Source organism: Pinus tabuliformis, chromosome 5_1 (assembly GCF_031772625.1).
Source record: "Pinus tabuliformis cultivar Carrire ecotype Pingquan chromosome 5_1, CPIR1, whole genome shotgun sequence".
Classification (NCBI taxonomy): Eukaryota; Viridiplantae; Streptophyta; class Pinopsida; order Pinales; family Pinaceae; genus Pinus; species Pinus tabuliformis.
This window is the reverse complement of record NC_142305.1, coordinates 386,234,604-386,256,192: the sequence shown is the minus strand read 5'-3', so window position 1 is coordinate 386,256,192 and position 21,589 is coordinate 386,234,604. Positions and strand designations below refer to the sequence as shown.

Below are 21,589 nucleotides of genomic sequence, written 5' to 3'. Positions count from 1 at the left end.
TCAAGGGTAAAACTAAGATAAGCAGAATAACGACGAAAAACACACTTTCTAAGCTAAGCACACTGTCTATACTAACAAACACACTAGCGAGAAAGAAAAATTAACCTAACTAACTTAACTAAAATCTTCACACCCATCATTTAAGCATAGTACCTCTTTAGGTAAAGTCCATTTCTGGGTTTACCCAAAGAGTCCCTGTCAAAGTCAACCAGCTCATAGGCCCCTTTTGCTAGCTTTCGCTTAACAATGTAGGGCCCATGCCACATAGGAACGAATTTTCTAGCACCTAATTTATCGTTAGCTTGATCATACAATAGCACTAGGTCTCCTTCCGAAAAATTACGAGGGGTCACATTTCGATCATACTGAGCTTTCATTCGTTTTGCATGAGTCTCGATTGCCAGTGCAGCATCTTTTCGAGTCTCATCTAATTGAGCTAAGTATAATAAACGCTTCTCCTCTTCGGAAGTAGCTGGAAGTAATTTGACAACCATTTGAAGTGATGGGATTTCGCATTCAATGGGCAGCACGGCTTCCAAACCATAAACTAGTTGGAAAGGAGTGAACCCTGTTGATGTTTTCACTGAAGTTCGGTATGCCCAAAGCGTGGAAAATAACATGTTGTGCCAATTCGACCGATGAATCCCAATGATTCGTCGGATCATGATAACCAAAACTTTATTGATGGACTCAACCAGACCATTGGCTTGTGGATAATAAGGAGTTGAGCTATTGTGACGCAAACCAAGCTGGCCTGTAAGTTCTGTCATCATAATGTTTCGAAAATGGCACCCATGGTCAGTGATTATCGCTTGTGGGACACCAAACCTAGCAATAATGTGATTGAATATGAAAATCGCAGCTGTCTTGCCGTCTGCCTCGAATGTAGGCATCGCCTCGGCCCACTTAGTAAAATAATCAACCGCAAGGATGATATACGCATGCCCCCCGGCCGAGTGAGAGTTACATGTAATAAAGTCGATACCCCATTTGGCAAAAGGACCAATGGCAATTATAGGGTGGAGAGGATCTGGTGGTGCGCGCATCTTGCGATCAAACACTTGACAGTTGTGGCATTTTCGGACCGCAATGATACAATCTTTAAACATGGACGGCCAAAAGTAGCCAGCACGCAACACCTTCTGAGCTGTGGCATACCCAGACATATGACCGCCACACGCCCCAGAGTGACAGTCATTCAAAACCCTTTCTGCCTCTTCGTGAGTTAAGCAACATCGGAAAACCAAGTCTGCCCCATGGTGATAAAGAGTATCTCCAATAATTTTGTACTGTTGGGACTGGAATCGAATTTTCCGACGTTCCGACTTTGAAGCTTCGGGCTGAAAGGATTGGGTTTGGAGATAGACGATTATATCCCCATACCACGGATCTAAAGTGCTGATGAGAAACAAAGATTCGTCTGCAATGGGTTCCTCTGCCACAGTTTCCGTGTCAGCACACGGGAAGTCACACATCAACTCTGCAAAGACTAAAGATTTCTTAGACTTAGATTTTTCAAACTCTAAGTCGAACTCTTGCAGGATAACGGTCCATTTAGAGTACTTGCCCCCTAGAAATTGTTTAGTCAAAATGTAGATCATAGGGTTGCAATCTGAAATGACTGTAGTTTTACGGAGAAGAATGTAATGACGAAAACGTTGGACAGCCTGAATGGCTGCCAGGGCCAATTTCTCCACATGCGAATATTTTAGCTCAGTGGGATTTAACGTCCTACTAAGATAATATATCACATGTTCCGTTGCGAATTTGTCTTCCTGAACTAACACCATTCCAATAGTGGAATGAGAGGCAGCGAGGTACAAAAAGTAGTCTTGGTTGTAGTTGGGAGGATGCAACAATGGTGCATGGGTCAACGCGTGTTTAAGTGCATCAAAAGATTGCTGAGCTATCTCATCCCAAGAGAATTGAGCGTTCTGTTTCAACAACCGTGTAAAACCTTTTGTAACCTCGGCGTAGTTAGGAATGAATCGGCGTAGAAAGTTTGCTTTCCCCTGCAAACTTTGGAGTTGGCGAAGACTCGAAGGAGGAGGCAACTTGATGATAGCTTCTACCTTCGAGGGATCGACGCGAATGCCGGCTTTTGAAACTACAAATCCCAGCAATCGTCCCACTTCTATACAGAAGACACATTTGTGTGGGTTCAAACGTATACGATAATGCCTACACCTCATGAAGATTGCGCGTAAATGGACAAGGTGATCAGCTTGATGTAATGAATGAGCAGGCAAATCATCGAGATACGGTTGCACAATGTGTTTGATGTCATGAAACGCATGAGACATCTCCCTTTGAAAAGTGGCTCCGGCGTTCTTAAGCCCAAAAGGTAATTTGCAATAAGCAAATGTTCCCCATGGACAAATGAAAGCCGTTTTTGGTTGATCGGCAGGTAGAATATTGATTTGATTGTAACCGGAAAAACCGTCCATAAAGGAAAATATTTCACTGCCGACACAATCATCAATTATTTGATCGATATAGGGTGTTGGATAATTGTCTTTGGGACAAGCATGATTAATATCCCTATAGTCGATACATATTCTTATTGTTCCTTGTTTTTTGTTAACCGGAACAATATTCGATACCCAATCCGTTAAGGGAATCGGATAAATGAAACCTGCTTTCAACAGCTTCTCGACTTCTGCTTTAATTGCAGCCACTTTTCGTGGGTGAATCTGACGCAAACGTTGCCGGACGGGTTTAGCGTCCGGGTAAGTCTTAATCTCATGGACAACAATTGCGGGATCAATTCCTGGCATTTCCTCATAGGACCAGGCAAACACATCGCGGAATTCTTGAAATAGGGCCTTGTATGTCTGAATCTCGTCATCTAAACACGAGGCAACTATATGAATGTTTTCAAGGATTCCGGGCTTGACTGAAATGTCAATGGGAACAGTACGAGAGATGTTTCCCAAATTCAGCTCTGAATCAAGATGTTTCATTGGACTCTGAGCTTCTTTGACATATTCAGCTGTAAAAACTGATGAGAAATCGTTTTCAAAGCGATCATCCTCAGGTAAAAACGAAGATCTATGATGGAGATCTTCCCATGGTAAATCGTCTACACACAGGACTTCACAAAGTTGTTCGTCAGATGACACAACTTCGGGAAACGCTATTAACTCCAAGGTTGAAGTGAAAAGTGACTCCTCACGGACCACATTCATTTGGTCCATTCTGGTTGAACGCGAGTCGGTAAAAGACTGCACGGCTTCGTAAGCAATTTCAAACGGACTCAAAGGCATAGCATCACCAAATGAGTCTATTTCAGATTCGGAAGGAACGATCCAAGGATCGTCATAGACAATGCTATCTGATGTAATCATATGAATGGATGCAAACGAAGACACGGCATTGATTGGAGGAAAAGGAAAAGTTCCCAGTAAACCGGCGTCTTTAACTAATCCTACACCAACATCCTTATAAGGGATAGTCGTTTTACCGACATGCTGAATACTCTCTGAAGAGGCTGGGTCGGATGAAAAGTAAGCCAGCTGGTCTATGGTCACGATCTTGCCATTATGTGGAAATTTTATTACTCTGAAGACCGATGAGACGACCGCTGTCATAGCATAAGACCAACTTCAACCCAAGAGAAGGTTGTAGTCTAGAGGGGCATCAACCACCTCCACATCCAGACTAACGGTTTTTCCTTCAACCCCTATAGGCAAATCCTATAGAATGCCAAACGGATGGAACCCACGGCCATCAAAGGCCTTAAGAATTGTCGGGGATTGATTTAGTGATGGAGAACCAAGCGATCTCCAACACTGTATCGACATAATACATGTGGAAGCTCCCTCATCAATTACAGTCCGATGAATAGGCCTGTTTTTGACTATCACTGGAATCTGGAAAGCCATCTGATGAGGTAAACGTGGTGTACTATTTTCTAGATCAAAGATTATTAGGTTCGGGTCCTGAACGTCAACAGCTCCTATAGCCGACAAAAGTAATTTTCGTTGTGCTGGGCATGATTGCAGCACTTCTAAAGCCGACATTGCGGAGGGTGAAACAGCTAAATCCTCAACAATGTTGTAATTCTGGGCCGCTCTCGCATGTGGATTGAAAGTAGACCTTCGAAGTACACCCTTGGCGGGCGGTTTAATTACTAAGTCAGGGTTAGGTTTCTCGATCTGTAGTGGATCGGAACCGGGAGCTGAGGTTGATGGATTTGACTGAGAAGATTCTGCTTCTTTCGATCCATCAATAGGACTTTTACTACCATAATCGTGTGACCGAGTCACAATCCTTACATGAGACATCATCAATATGGGTTCTTCAACGGCACTCGAGGAAGAACCTATCATTTTGCTATCTTTCGGAAATGGATCCTTCAAGACAGCAGGAATTTTGGAACCTTTGACAAGTTTCGCAACCTCAGCCCGATGAGGGCAATCTCTTGTAAAATAATCTTCTTCACAAATAAGACAAGGATAACGGGGCTTGCGCTTTTCGTCATTGGTTTCCGACTTTTCTGTTTTCTCCTTTGGAGTTTTGTCTGCTTTATTCTTCTTCTTGCCTTTCTTCTTCCCACCGTTTTTTGATTTAGCCGTAGATGACTCTACAGCGTGAATATCAGCGGAGACTTCAGCAGAAGATTCTCCTGTCGGGGAGTCTGGTAGGGTGATAATGGGCGAAGAATTCTTTGAAGACTTCTTCTTGCTTTTAGTATTTACCGTACCAATCATGCCATCAGCAACATGAGATTCCGAAGGAGCAGCAGCGATTTGATTCGACTTTGGAAGATCTGGGATCTTTTCGTGTAACGTACCCGACTGAGTATAAACTAAGTCAAGGTACTGCGCTTGAGCAATCACTTGCTCTTCAGTAACTACTCCGGCCTTAGCTACGTCTTCAGTAATCTTCGGTAATAATGATTTAACAAACCATTCAGCTAAGATTTGGTCTGGGATAAAAACTTTCACTAATCGCCTTCGACGTCTCCATTCATGAATATGATCGGAAATATAAGTGGACGTCGACTGTTTTAATGAAGTTAATAACTCGATGCCATTATCATATCTGACCGGCAACTGAAAATGTTTTAAGAACGAGGTAGCTAACTGACTAAAATTATAAAAAGAGGCCCGTGGTAACTCAATGTACCACTTGGCCACGAGACCAATGAGCGTACGCTGAAAAAGACGTAAACGGATCGAATCATCCGAGATGGAATTTGAAGCACACCAGAGGTGGTAAGTCATCACGTGATTTGATGGATCCTCTCCAGACTTACCTTCGAACTTGGGTATGTCACTAGGCAACTTATTTGGCATTGGCGGCCAGAACGGAAGATAATTTATTGGGTCGTTCGTTAGGCGCGTCAAGTCTAGTAAATCCAAAGTTGCGATAAACGGCAATTGCCGATTAGGATCCCTAAAACTCTGGGTCACAAGACCAGTCCCAGGAGGAGGATATCCAGGATAACTTGGAATAGGAATCGCATTCGGGATATTATATCCTCTCGGAAAACCAGGATTAACCGGACCGTACTGGGGTTACTGTGGTTGTTGATAAGTGTACCCAGGATACGGTTGATACTGGTAAATCGGTTGTTGGACAGCAGGCCCGTATTGGTACTGTCCCTGGTACAGTTGATAAACAAATTGTGGTTGAGTAGTAACAACCGTACTTAAACCAGGCTGCCCCACAGGCATCTGAACCGTAGTTTGAATCATAGATCCAGACAATGGTAAAGATGTCTGTGGAGTAGTGGCAGAGACAGTAGAAACCGGAGTTGTCGATACTCCAGAAGTAAGTGTGGTGGAAGGAACAGATGTTGTGGTAGTTGCAGCAGTCGTTTGAGATGGAGTACTAGGTGCAATTGGCGACTGAGTAACTACTGAAGGTACAGAAGTTTGAACATTAGACTGGACTGGTTGCTGGGGTGGACCAGAAACCACAGGTTGTCCAGTTTGAGATGACAACTGTACGCTTGGCTGCAACACTTGTTGAACTTGCGATGGATCCCACACTATGTTCATTCCGGGGTATTGACCCATGACAGGTTGAGGATATTGAGATCCATAACCGGATTGAGGGTAGGATTGATAATTGAGAGGTACATTTCCCGTACCTTGAACATAAGATTGACCTTGAGGTGGTTGATAACCTTGACTCAAGTACTGACCTTGGGGTAGATACCCTTGAGGTAAGTACTGATACTGGGGTTGACCTTGAGGCATATATTGATACTGAGGTTGACCTTGGGGTACATATTGAGGCTGGGGTTGACCTTGAGGAATGTACTGTACCATGGGTACATACTGTCCTTGAGGTTGCCCCCCAGACGCAATTTGTGTACCTTGAGGTTTCCCCCCAGGCGTTAATTGAGGCTGCCCCCCAGGCGGTAACTGACCACCTTGAGGTTGAGAACCGGGAATTGAACCTGACATCATATAAATGTCTCCTACTCCCAACGGTTTATTACCATTGTTTCCAGTTAATGACCCATGTCCAATGGGTTGAGGAGATGCTCCTGCAAAAGTACCAGCAAGTGACTGATACCCAGCAGGAACAGAAGGACCACCATACAAGAAAGATTCAGGAGATTGAGTGAACACAGACGACTGACCAGACATATTTACAGGAGTATAAATACCTCTGGGTGGATAAGGAGTACGAGGTGGAGAAAAACTTGACCCTGAGTTGTCCAAATAATTGGTTAACGAAAGGTACCAAGTAGTACTTCTAGGAAGACTGTAAAAGATAGATTCACGCTCCCTTAGATCAATAGTAGGTTGATCTTCAGGAATAGGGACGCCCACTTCTTCTTCTGCAGCAAGTTCTTCAATAGCTATCAAACCAGAAGGAAGATTTTCGGTGATGACTCTTTCTACCCTAGGTGAATCAGGAACACTAGAAGTTGGAGTAACAGGTTCAGATATTTCAGGTTCTTCGCCTATATCACTAGTAGATGAGAAACTACCAGCAAACTCGGAAACTGCAATAGCTTCAGGATTATAACCTGTTTCTAGACTTTGGTAATCTGGATGGACTACCAACGAAGATTCTCCTTCTTCAGGTGAACCTACTTTACTGCCACTAGGAGGAGTTACAAGGACTTTCAAACCTTCGTAATGACCCGAGACGTCTTCAGGAGGTTCACCCCGAAGTCTACGGGACTTCCTCAACAAATCGGCCACGGTAACAATCTCAGGAGACTGGCCCCGAAGTCTACGGGACTGTCTCGGTAATTCCGCCACAGTTAAAAACTTTTAACTACTGCACACGCAAACAAAGTAAAATCTCAAAGCAAACCACCTAAAGTCTCTAAAGAACCAAACAAATTTGAATCACACGCCTAAAGAATCTAGGGCGTCAAACCATACACAAACAGTAGCCTTCCAGACCGAAAACACTAGTTGGTGATGAAACCCAACATTGCCGAATTCAGTACAGAAGTGGTGGGTGGAACAGTCACCCCGGCAACCTGCTTAATGAATAGACCGGCACAAGTTCCTCCACTTTAACCGTCTCGAGTGAAGTGAACCCCCCGGAAAATCCAAGTGAGTCTAGTCGACGTCTACTCCAGGTACAGTGGGATCTTCCCTCCACCATCACCTCGGGTAGAATCCTAAAGATAATGGTCACTAAGGTTACCAACAGCAACAAATATACCTGGGGGAATAGTCTACGACCCGATAGCACGCAAGGGCAGAGTAACAAGCTCAATCCCCTTGCCGGCTCCTTGACAATAATCCAAGGTTTACCGACAAGTGACCCTAGGCTCCTCGACAATAATCGAGGTTTACCGTTTGTAATACGTGCGTATCTGGCGTCTTTCCCAATGAAGGAGGATTGATCCCCTCACTGGTTCGGACATGGTCTCGTGCTTCTCCTTTAAGAGGAGCTTTCCCAGAGTACAAATGAAACAGTTGGATTTATCCTACCACAAGATAAGCTACTTGTTTGGTTTTGTTGTCTTGGAGAGTTAATTACTCTCCTACTCCAAGACACTAGCCTGATCTATATTGGTGTTTCAGAGCCCTAGTAAATAAAAAGTTACTAAGTTGATTTTACTTTAAGCGTTAATTTTTATGGCTTTTATTTAAGACAAAAGGTAGCGGAGATGAAACTGATGGTGTGTAGACTCGACTCAAACCACTAAAAAGATGCACTTAGGATGATTTATACTAATTTTCCTTTTTCAATGAATTCCCTAGCTAAGAGAGTTGGAGAATGCAAAATTGATATAAAGACAACTTTCTTGGCAATGAAAATCAAAGAAACAATCTCTTTATCTTTTCCAAAGCATACAACACATGACCACTAATTATTCTACGAAAATTCCTTTTTCATTCAAAGACTCAAATGCCACTAAGCAAACTTTTCCTTCAAAAGAGATTTTTCTTTTTGGATTTTTCCCTACTTAACAAAGCATTTAAAAATCAAAAAGCAAACCTTTACAAATCTATGACAATCAAATCAAAGCTACTTAAAAGCAAATCAAAAGAAATTCACCTAATAAGCAAATCTAATGAGGCCAAAACCTACAAAGTATGATCCCAGGATGTTTTACTCAGTCGTGATTTAACTAAGGACTAGTCAATGCAAAATCAAAAACTAGTCAAAAACAAACATCAAAATTTTTTGTTCTTTTTCGTAAAATGAAATTCACAGTTCAATCAACAAACTTTTTCGAGATTCGGCAAAGAGACAAAACAAAGGTAGGTGTCTCACAAGGGTAGATTCTGTGAAAGGTCCGACTCCTAAGAAGACTGCAAATACCAGGGAGATCCAAGGTTTTACGACTTCTAAAGCCAAAATCACTACAGGACCAATGCAAAAATCAAACCCTAAGGCTAGAACCTCTACGAATTCCACTAAAACACTTGACACTGATGAAACAAGTTCAGATGAAGATCTTTGGTAGGTAACCAGTGGATCTGGGTGGTAAAAACAACTTACAAACAAAATCTAAGAGGCAAAAAGGAGAAAATTGAAATTTTCTCAATTTTGACAGGGTACGCAGGCAACCTGTTTACACAGGTGTGTGTACGCTCTGTGCACAAAGCCACAGTGCGTACAAGTACGCACTGTGCTCAACTCAGAGGCTACATACTTCTAGCAAAACTAAGAAAAACTAAAATCTAATTTAACCCTAAGCTAGCCACCCAAATACACAGTCAGACAACCAAAAAACCAGAAAGAAAATGACTTTTCTCATATCAAAGTTCCAGACAAAGGAAAAATCATTCACATCAATGGAGTTCCCCAGCAGAGTCGCCATTTTGTCATGCGGAAAGAGTCAATTTTGCGGACAAAACCAACCTCCCTAGAAGCTTAAGGCTTTCTAGTGACAAACAAGACAATTAAGAACAATCCTTCTCTAAATATGCATTTACCATATAAGAAATCAAGTGTTTAGATCCTACCTGTAGTCCAACGTTGTTGTAGTAGTCCAGCCTCGTCGATCCTGATGAGCTCCTCCTTCTCTTCGAAACCTGCATTCACTAACAATCAAATGATTAAATAGCACCTGAATATCTCATAAAATAAAACATATTTAACATACAGACCAAGGAGTATATGAAACAACTCATAAATAACAAATTGTTGAGAAGAATGGACTTATTTGTATTAATAGGAAACAAAAGAAACCATTACAACCTGAGCCTTGGTGTTGTGCAAGTTCCTCCCAGGGTCCAGCAAGAGTTTTCCTTTACTTTGATCAGCTCACCCACTTCCAAATGAAACAAGAAAGGATGGGAATCTCTCCTCACAAGCTTCTACAAGGAAGTCCTAATTCCAGCAGCATCTACCCTTAGGAATGTTCAGCTTTCAACCTCCCCTCCCTCTGGCCCAATGCCTATATTTATAGTGCTCTAGAGGAAGTTAATCAGGTCCACCATCAATGGGATAAGCCCCTCTTTGGATGGGTTAGCTCCCCTCTTGATGGGATAAGTTCCTCTTTCATAGGGATACATGAACCATCTGGAGGCGCTCAATACACGTCAAACAAGCTTCTAGAATGCTCTAGAAATGACCACAAGTAACTTTTTTGGAGTGAAACTTGCCTTTTGACCTTTACAGGAGTACGCACCCATTGCTTTACATACAGAGCGTACAAGTACGCAGGTTTTGTGAACTTGGGTTGCGTACACGCAGGTAAGGCTGAGAGAAACTGCGTACCCAGAGATAATTGACTTTAAATGACTTTTCTCTCTTTCTTGGAGTTTGACATGAAAAGCAGAGGCATGAGACTTGCCAAGGAGGATAGTATGACAGTTGATGGAGCCATACTAACTGCAAATAGTCATGGTGACATTTTTTAGTGTAACACACACACTTATCCCTGACCTTTTACTTTGAGAGTGAGTAGTGTCAAATCACTAGTCTTCATTAAGGAACTTCCTTTCATTACTCAATGACCTAGCTTAGCTCGATATTTAAGGATTCCCCCCTAGATAAGGATATCCTTCTTGTAGTCTAAAGAGTGAGAGAAGGCCACCAAGGTGACATTGGGTGGCTTGCTTGATGGGTGGGGTCAAGACTTTTTTTTTCTATGAGAGTGTTTGAGTGGAGATACACTTTAGAAAATTCTTACAAGAAAATTAGTTTCCTTTATTTCCATCACCTAAACTACTTCCAATAAAATCAATAAAATCTAATTTTGATAAATAATTAATTCAATAAAATTAAAAAAAAATAAGATTATTATTATTATTATTGTTATTTTTTTGTATATGAGAGAATAGACAACTATAGCATGTTTGTACTTAAGGATCGATTCTATCCACTACCACAATCACCTCCAAGTGTACCCACATTGCCTCACACGTGGCACACTGAGCTAATCGAAGTTTAAACCAATAACATCATAAGAAATGCCTTAACAACCCACTCTATCATTAACTAATCTACACCATGGGGCAAATTAAAAATAACTTTTAATATTTTAAAAATATAGCCAATTTATTTTATTTGAAGATCAATTTTAACATCTAATTTGAGGAAACTTCGTAAAATAAAATTTAATGTGAAAAATGTTAAGCAAAATAAATTTGGGGTAAATTATAAAAATAAAAATAAGTAAAGTGAAATATAAAATTAATAATTATAATTATAATTAATAATTCAATCATATTACTCCTAATTTACCAAGTGTCAGAGGCATAAAATATCTTCATATACAAACCTTTTTTAAAGTGAAAAGAGATTTGACCCCCTTTGCCCTTGGTAAATCCAAAATTAAGATCTAATTAAGATAGATCCAAGCTAGTTTTATATCAATTTATGTAATTGAAAGTAAACAATTATTATTTTAATGAAAAGTTACTTTCAAAAATATTTGTAATTTCCTCAATTTTAAAATAAATCCAACCTAGTTCCATCTTAACTCCGGATCTATCAAGCGACAAGAGGGATCACATCTCTTGAGGTGCAAACCTCTTTTTTGAGTACAAAACTTGAGGAAAGGTTTGTACCTCGAGAGATTTGATCCCTCTCGGTGCTTGATAGATCCAGAGTTAAGATGGATCTAGGTTGGTTTCAGTCATGTGTGGCCAAAGAAAATCTAACGAACATATGATTAATTTTATCAATAATATGTAAATTCATCTAATATTAATATAATCATTTTAAATATGTTAATATGTCTTAGATTAATCTGTCTATTTTAATTTTAAATTTGCTTAGTTGCCTCAGTTTGTTGTGATGATAATAAATTTAATGATGAAAAATGACGAGATATAAATTTTGAATGTAAAGGGACAATGTAATAGTGTTGAATGATAGAAAACACGAATAATAAGAATATAATCAATTACAAATAGTCTTCATTGTAGTTAATCTAAAACTATTTTCTTCCTTTATTCTTATTGTCACCCTTTTTACTTTTGTCATCTTTTCATATTGATTGTCATATTTTCATATTGATTATATGAAAAGGATAGATTAAACCATAAACCATTTAAATCTTTAGCTCAATCTATTGTAGTTAACATCATTCCTTATCTCTCCTTCTCTCCAATATTAATAGGTTGAATTATTATAACGCAAAAGTCAATGTACATTGTCAATAATTTTTTGTCCTTACACTAAAATCAGTGCACAATGCTAATCCAATCACTTTAAAATTAATGTAGCGTCGTACATCCAATTACATCAAAACAGAAATCAACATTTACACTGAAATTAATGAATCTAATGCAAGAAATTAAATAAGATTAGAAAACAACATTTACACTAAAATCACTGCATCTAATGAAAGCAATCAAATAAGATTAGAAATCAACATTTACACTCAAATCAATTCATCTAGTGCACGTAAGAAAATTGGATTATAAACCAACATCTACACTGAAATTAATGCACCTAGTGCAAGTAAGCAAATATGATTATAAAGAAACATCTACACTGAAATCAATGCATCTAGTGCAAGCAATCAAATAGGATTAGAAATCACCATCTACATTGAAATCAATGCATTTAGTGCAAGCAATCAAATAAGATTAGAAATCACCATCTACACTGAAATCAATGCATCTAGTGCAAGCAATCAAACATTATTAGAAATCAACATCTACATTGAAATCAATGCATCTAGTGCAAACAATCAAATAGGAATATAAATCACCATCTACATTGAAATCAATGCATTTAGTGCAAGCAATCAAATAGGATTAGAAATCATCTACATTGAAATTAATGCATCTAGTGAAAGCAATCAAATATCATTAGAAATCAACATCTACACTAAAATCAATGCATCTAGTGCAAGAAATCAAATTGGATTAGAAATCACCGTCTACACTGAAATCAATGTATCTAGTGCAAGAAATATTCTTCCCTCTCCCCCCCATATATATGTATATCTCCATCCACATCTCTTTATTTTCCACTCTATCTCAACCCCCCAAACACACATGCTATTTCACTTCATATCTATCAATCTCTTTGTCCCTCCCTCCCTCTCTCCATCTCTCTCTTCTTTCCTCTCTTCACTTTCCATCTATATCTCTATCTCCATTTGCCTCTCTATATCACCGCCAAAATGCACACTCTATTTCTTCAATCTATCTACCTATCCCTCCCTCCTCCCTCCTCTCTCTCTCTCTCTCTCTCTCTCCCTCCCCCCCCCCCCCTCCCCCCCCCATTTCTATCTCTCTTCCCTACTTCTTTCCTCTCTCCCTCTCTCTACATCCTCTTTATCACTCCCTCTCTCTCTCCACCTTTATCTCTATATTTTTTTCTTCTTACCTCTCTCTCTCCCCCTCCAACTCCATCTCTCTTTCCCTCCCTCACTCCACTCTCTCACATCCTCTCTCTCTTCCTTCCTTTGTTTCTCTCTCTCTGTCTTACTCTTAAACCTCCAACTCTGTTACTATATCCCTCCCTCTCTCCTTCTCTCCCCCATTCCCTCCATCTCTCCCTCTTTGTCTTTATCTCAACCCCAAACATACACACTCTCTCTCCATCTCCCCATTATTACTCCCTCTCTCTCTCCACTTATCACTCTCTATGTATTTCTTCTTCCTTCCCTCTCTCCCCCTCCAAATCCATCTCCCTATCCATCCCTCTCTCCTCCTCTCTCTCAAATCTTCTCTCTTGTACTTCCTTTTTCTCCCTTTCTGTCCTCACTCCATCTCTCTTCCCCCATCTCTCTCTCTCTCTCTCTCTCTCTCTCTCTCTTTTCCCTCTAATCCTCTCTCTTATCCCATCACTCTCCTTCTCTCTCTCAAGTATTATCTCTCATTCTTCCTCTCTATCACTCTCTCTACTCTCTCTCTCTCTATCTCTCTCTACTCTCTCTCTCTCTCTTCCCTCCAATCCTATCTCTTCCCCCATATCTCTCTCTCTCTCTCTCCCCCCCTATGTTACTATATCCCTCCTTCTCTCCTATGTCTCCTTCTCTCCCCCACTTCTCTCTATCTCTCCTTATTTATCTCTTTATCTCACCCCTAAACATACACTCTTTCTCTCCATCTCTCCCTTGTCAGCCCCTCTCTCTCTCCACTTCTCACTCTCTATGTATTTCTTCTTCCCTCCCTCTATCCCCCTCCAACTCCATATCTCTATCCCTCCCTCTCTCCTCCTCTCTCTCATCCTTCCTCTCTCGCTCTTTCTCTCCTACGTTTATCTCTCTTCCCCCTCCATCTTTGTGTCCCCTTCTCCCTCTTTTACTCTTATCTCCCTCTCTCTCTCCTTTTATTCCTCCTCTCCCCTCTCCTTCAGTTTATCTCCATCTCTCCCTTGTCACTCCCCCTATCTCTCCACCTCTATAACTTTATGTCTTTGTTCTTACCTCCCATATATATAGATTTAATATATATCATGATATATTAATATATATTATAATATAACAAATTTAATATTGGATTAAAACAAAGGTATTATATTTAATAATATCAATATTATGATATATTAATATAAATATTAGATTTAATAATAATAATAATAATAATCTTTTAACATTAATATTATGGTTAATAGTATTTTTTGCATGGTATTAATAATAATTTGGTCCATGGTATTTTTCCCATAGGCTTCACCTAAATAAAACCTATTTTTTGAGTGTTAGTAAGTGTAAAGAGGTTTATGGAGCAAATATAAAAAGAGGTTTTATTTCTTTTCCAAAGAAAAATGCATAATTTCCATTAAGTTTTTAAGAAAATTACAAGTTGTATGCCGGAATTTGTGCAATGCTTTCACTATTGTCAAGTGGTGGAACAGTTCTGTTGCAGTTTTGTTGTTTGAGCATAAATATTTACATATTCCTTCATTAAACTTGAAGGATCAAAAAATAAAACATTACTGTTTTTTTCATAAATCTGTAGAAGTAAACAAAAACAAAAACAAGAGTAATCGTGAACATAGTCTAGGGTGATCGTATCGATCAGTGCTGTAGATGTGCCGCCTCGTCGATGTAAGGCCTGTGGCAGATCTGGAAAAAGTCTGCATCCTTGTATTCCTGGATTATCCACTGTCCTCTAGTCAATTGCGCGGCCTCTTTGGAAACAAGATCAGTGACTTCATTCCTTTCCCAGTAAATATGAGAGCAGACAAAAGAATCAAATTGTGATTTTAAAGCAATAGCCTCTTCTAGCAGGTCTCTAAGTGTGTGCAAGTGACAATTATAGGTCCCATTTAGCCAATTTATGATGAGCTATGAGTCCCCAAAGATTTGTATATTGTGGCAGAGTTTTTCCTTGGCAAAGATGAGTAGATGTCTGAGACTGTTTAGTTCTGTGAAGTTGTTGGTGCCTCTCCCTAGTCCCACTTTTATTTTATAGTTCACTGACTCGGACAGGTGAAGGACTGCTCCATCGCCACATCCCTCAGGTTGGGCTGAGCCACCAAAATATGACCAAGGCTGACCCTTGTCTATAGTTTCTGGGATTATTGTCCGAGGGGGTCACAGTGCTTGGTCTTCGAGGATAGAATTGTAGATGGCCTGGATGTTGTTGCATATTGCCGCTCCCAGAATGTCTTTGTCCTGGAAGATTTTGTGGTTCCGGATAATCTAGATGCCTCAACAAATGATGGGAGGCAGATTTTTAAAAAGAGGTTTTATTTATTTACCATACCTCTTGTTTATTTATATTTTTATTTATTTATCATATTTTTTTTATTTACAATGGTATTTGGCCCATAGGCTTGGTATATAATTAGATGTTGATTTATAATCTTATTTAATATGCTTTTATTTATTTACCATACATCTTTGTACCTTTTTTATATTTATTTATTTATCATACCTCTTTTATAAATATGGTAATTGGCCCATGGTATTAATAATTATGTGTCGCTATCCACCTAAATAAAACTTATTTTTTGAGTTTTCATAAATATGAAGAGGTTAATTGAGTAAAGATAAAAAGAGGTTTTATTTATTTATCATACCTCTAGTTTATTTAATTTTTTTTATTTACCATACCTTTGGAGTAAATATAAAAAAAAAAAAAAAAAAAAAAATGTCTTATTTATTTACCATACTTCTGGTTTATTTATATTTTTATTTATTTACCATAGCTCTTTTTTTTACTATTAGTAAACCTCTTTATATTTTAAATTTATGTTGTGTTTATACATAATAATAATTAGATTGATTTTTAAATAGGGCTGACATTAGATTAACAATGTTAAATGTTAAATATTAACGTTTACATTTACGTTATGTTTACATTTACATTTAAGTTTACATGTTTATGTTTTTAGGCGAGATCTACCCCATGGGCACAATAATTATTTTATTTTTAATCTGAAATTACAAATAACTTTGAAAAATACATATAAATAACCAAAAAAAATATTAATTAAAATAAAATAAATTTTAATTAATTGAAAGTTAAAATAATATTATTTGAATGAAAAGTTGCTTTCTATTTTCAAAGAGAGTAAATAGATTTGTAATTATTTTATTTAAACTTTGAATTACAAAAAACTTAATAATTTAATAATTTAAACTGCCGTAAATTTGGGGTTTTGGGTGATTTTTCCCTAAACCGTAGGGGTTATAGATCATCTTGCCTTGATAATTGGCAATGTAAAGCCATTTTTTTATATTTGACATTTTTTCTACCAGGGTAACACCTATCCAAATCTATAGGAGGATAAAACTAATCCAGATCATGCAGCTGGATTTTCAGTGGATCCATGTGTTTGGTGCTCTTGAAAACCGAAATCTCAACCATCAGAGTGATTTCAGATTCTATCGGCATTGAACTAGCGAACTAAAGGCAACTAGTTGGGAACTAGAGAAAGAGAGATGCAGTGAGCTGCTGAAACCTGGAAAAAAAATAGTATATTTTAGATTTGAAGTTCCTTGTAATGGAGACATGGTGGGTGCTTCAGATTTTGGTTACATGTCTGGCAGTTCCAACTGCTGCCGACAGATCAATGGATGCCCAGGTTTCATCAAAAGTCAGTCTTTGACAAAGTTGAGGAAACCTTCGGATCTAATGCTGGATTACTCTCACATTGTTGTTGAGCTAAATCAAATATTCAGGTTGCAGAATGATTGATCCAATCTTTACTCACTATGGAAAAGGTCAACTATCTTGCTTCTTGGCCGATCCAAATATTGTGCTAGATCTAATGAGTAACTCTTAACAAAGTGTGAAAAAGCATTTTGTAATTAATTTTAGATTTTCTAGAGTATTTCCATATTAATTTTCTTTTTTATTAGATTACATTTTTCATCTATATCTGGAAGATGACACTGGATGGTTCCAAACTTAGATTTGACTTTTTTTAGTTATTTATATCATATTTATTTGATTTTTTTCTCTACATTATTTATTTCTCTTGGGAGATCAGATCTTCCATATATGTCTTCAAAACTTCGACAACAAAACACCATTATCCTTTTTCTGTTAAATGTGTTATTTTTTTTGGTTGAATTCAAAATCAACAAACATGGTTGCGAATGAAAATTTAGCAGCTATGGCCAAACACAGAGGAAAGCATGACATAAAGGTTTATCAGGTTGCTTCTTCGGTGGTAAATCCCATAATAATTCAAGAATTTAAAATATTAATATTTGAACATTTTAAATGTAATCCCTACATTGATCGCAAAGGAAACCTAGTAAAATTGTTGAAGAAATTTACCTGCATTAATACTATGGAGAATTATGGGTAGGCTCTGGACACAATGGTTAGTTCACCAAACAACATAAGTTGTAATGATACTCTATGTTTCTTACTCGAAATTTTGATGAATATAAGTGGAATTTGAAAAGTTAAAAATTTACTTATGTAAATTTTACTTTGTATATAATTTCTGCATATAATCTTTGTTTAAGGAGTAGATTTGTTATTTAATTTAAAGAATTGTTGATTCACCATAATTATATAAAAAAAATACATAAAATGAATCATTACAAACGGATAGTCATATTGCAGATAGCGGGGTTATCAAGATCATCTACAAAATATATGTTATAGCAATTGAAGCACCTGGAAAAAAATCTATGAGCCATATGCATTCTATGAAGGAAGGTAAATTATGTGCAATGGAGATGAAATGCAAATTTATTGGTGTTGTATTGTTTTAAACATTTTGATTGGTAATCAAGAAGTATACATTAATAATTTTTTTAATATATTTGTGTAGATTCGATAAAATTCTGAAAAATTGTTTCAAGAGCTTTGTGAAGATGAACCAGACAATTTCATATTTGATGTGAAGATGAACAAGACAATTTCAATTTGATGTTATGATTATCGAGTGGAAAAATTACATCGAAAATATTCATATTCCCTGACTTGGTGAATATATCTTGAATGGGTGAATATGTTTCAGTGGATCACAGTGGTTGCAATGGCCATGAAGACATGAATTTTCACTTCACTGGGTTCTTCACTACTTCTGGGAGAGTGATGGGGGTTGTTCGAGCAGAAATTTGTCCAGATATAAATGGAGGTCATGCCAATGTGAAAGTTGAAATCATTTCCACCAGCAATGATCTCATTAATGATGTGTTTACGTCGCAGGGAGGTAGTTACACGTTTACAAATATTACTCCAAGGAAATATAGGCTGGTTTCTTCCCATCATGAATACATAAACTTCATCAATCCTCGAGCAGTATACAAATATCAGGTCATATCAAATCCCACTACATTTTTTTCAAAAAGGAAAGGCCATGATATTTTTCTCTCTTTGCCTTCGTTTGATATGCAAAATAAGTTTGGAGATTCCTTAAGGATGAGTGTCCATAGGACATAGTAGCCCTCCATGAAATCAAACGTGAAGAAGTGGAAAGAGCGAGCTCTATGAGCCAATTATTAAACAGAGGAAGAAGATACAAGGTCATACCTAATGTCAATCCTAGCTAGGATGGCGCTACGCATAAGATACAATGATTGAGGTTTATAGAGTATATTTTCTATAATATTCTCTTTCAAATATGTGATTCTCATGTTCTCTTAAAAATTGTCCAAAGAGGCTCTCCATAAATGGATTTGGGCTTTGGAAATCTGGTAGTGGATGACATCTTTTATGTCTGAATTTATGACATGGATGGCTTAGTTGTTTCTAAGGGTAACCCTAGTTTAGGTGTTCATGTATACCTTTATCCAGATGATGCCCATGAGGTGAAGTGCCCTCAAAGAAGCTCCTTGGCCAAATCAAGCGCTTTGTCATGCAATATCTGATGCATACGGAAAATTTTATTTTAATTTTATTCCATGTGGAAAATAAAGGTTGTTATCATTCTACAAGGGTGAGAATACAATATTTGATGTTTCACTTCCATCTATAGAGTTTCTTGTTGAGCACAGTCATGTTAATATATCTCAACCATTTCAGGTCACAGGTTTCTCAGCTGGAGGACTTGTGGTGACTTCTGAAGGAGTCTATTTTGAAGGTGTTAAGATATTAGTTGATGGATGAGAAAGAGATACAACAGATGTCCAGGGATATTACAAACTTGATCATGCAACATCAACACGCTACACAATCAAGGCTGAGAAGGATCACTTCGAGTTTATCACTTGGATAATTTCATGGTTGTGTCAAACATGGCTTCAATCCCAAAGATAGAAGCAACAAATTATAATATTTGTGGTCCCTAAAATTAGTGACAAATGACTATTATAGCAAGCATCAAGTTGGCTTGACACATGGGCCAGACAATGTTAAGCGTCAACTAAAGAGGATTGATGATATGGGAAACTTCTGCTTTGAGGCTCAACCATGTTAATATTGAATATCCCCACTAACCACAATAGCAGAACATGATTCTGGTCTTCAATTTTCACCATCACATATTGATGTGACAGTAACTAGACCAATGTTTGGCATTGAATTTATAAAGGCCCTTGTTGATATCCGTGGATCGGTGATATGCAAGGAAGGATGTGACTCCTCGGTTTCTATATCACTTACTTCTCTGGTTGTTGAAATCTAGGTTCATAGAAGCTTAACTCTTTAATTTTAACAAATGAGAGTAGTGACTTCATATTTGAGAAAGTCCTACCTGGTGCATTGCATCTTGAGGTAAAACATGGACCTTCATTTGATTTGTTAGATTGGGATGATGACTGGTGTTGGGAGAGAAAGGTTATTGATGTCAATGTTGGTGTTTCTGATCATTTAGAGATAGTGTTTATCAAAAAAGGCTATTGGTTGTGTATTATGTCTACTCATCCTGTGGCTTCTTACATCATACAACAAAACAAAGAACTAATGAATTTGTTGATTGAAAAAGGATGGTAGAAAATATGCTTAGAAGCTTCTCGTGTGCACATGATTCATTTCTTGAACTCGTGCATTTTCTTTGGAATGTCTTCATTAGAATTCAATGTATTGAACCATAAGCCTATATATTTGACTCGTGAAAAATATCTACTAAGTGGTGAAATACAAGTTGATTCAAGTTCTTATCCCAAAGCAAATGAGTTGTCTCGAAGCATTATTGTAGACATATGGAAAAAAGGAGGGTGCATTTATATATATGATAAACAATGTCAAACTTGTTTCAAGTGCTAATGGACCAAGCAACATTGTTGTATATCAGTACACTCACTGGGCCAATCTTGAAGATGAAATGGTCTTTGTTCTAAGAGATAAAAGGAATTCTAGTGAGAAAAATAGTTTTGAAAAGGTCTTGTTTTATCCAAGAAGTCGGCATGTTTCTATTAAAACTGATGGGTGCCAACCTGTTATTCCTTATTTTGTGGGGTGCCTAGGAAAGTACATTCAGGGTTAGTGCTACCAGCAATCCCAGGTGTTGACATTAAAACAATTGCTCAAAATGACAATAGCAATGGTCTTCTGAAAAAGGGTGACTTGGTTCTTCAAACTTCAATAAGATCAGATGGTCTGTTTTTGGGTGGTCCTTTGTATGATGATATTGAGTACTATGTTGAATCTTCCAAGGGATATCATTTAAAATCACTTGCATAGGACCCCTTTTTAAGCTTAGTTGTAAGCTCATCCAATCTGATCGGATGCCCCACTTGACTAGCCAAACCATAAAGAATATTTGATCCTCAGTATTCAACCTTCTATGCACTCCCTGTGTTTGTGGTCCTTAGTAGAGGAATCACTGAATTTTTGTCAAACAGCTGCTAGATATGGAAAAAAGCTCTTCGGTCGCATTGCTTCAAACTACGACCATGTAAGTCTGGATTTTACTATTACTTTCAACACTTTACAATGAAATTGGTGTAAATGCAGGTTGCATGTGGATAAAATATAAACCATTGTAAACGCAGGTTGTCTTGTATGTGTATGCAGGGGCATACATGATAAAATATTTGAGAGTGGATGGGATATTGCTTCAAGAGCTTTCATGCTCTATCTTGAGACTCAATATTCAACGTGGAAGTAATTTGACCGTACTGGAAATGGACTCATATCTCGATAATGCATACAATTTCTTTGTGGACATATTGATTGAGATGATGGGGAGCTTTAAATCATTAAAGGAGTTGGTCATATGTGTTGTGCCTTTTCTTAAAGAAATATGTCTTCTCAATTTGTTGTTTGAGAGGCTTCCTAATCTCCATTGTTTGTATATGGGTGACAACTTTATCTTGGTAAAAACAAATTTTCTACTTTTATTTTACATATGAAATGAACAACATATTTCAATGTTTAAGAATGTTTGCATT

The 21,589-nt window shown here is 37.9% G+C and overlaps 1 pseudogene; it reads left to right on the top strand.

The window, feature by feature from the left end:
• Positions 1-18,254: 18,254 nt before the first annotated feature.
• LOC149165068 (uncharacterized) lies at positions 18,255-20,879 on the top strand (annotated as a pseudogene).
• The last annotated feature ends 710 nt before the right edge of the window (positions 20,880-21,589 follow it).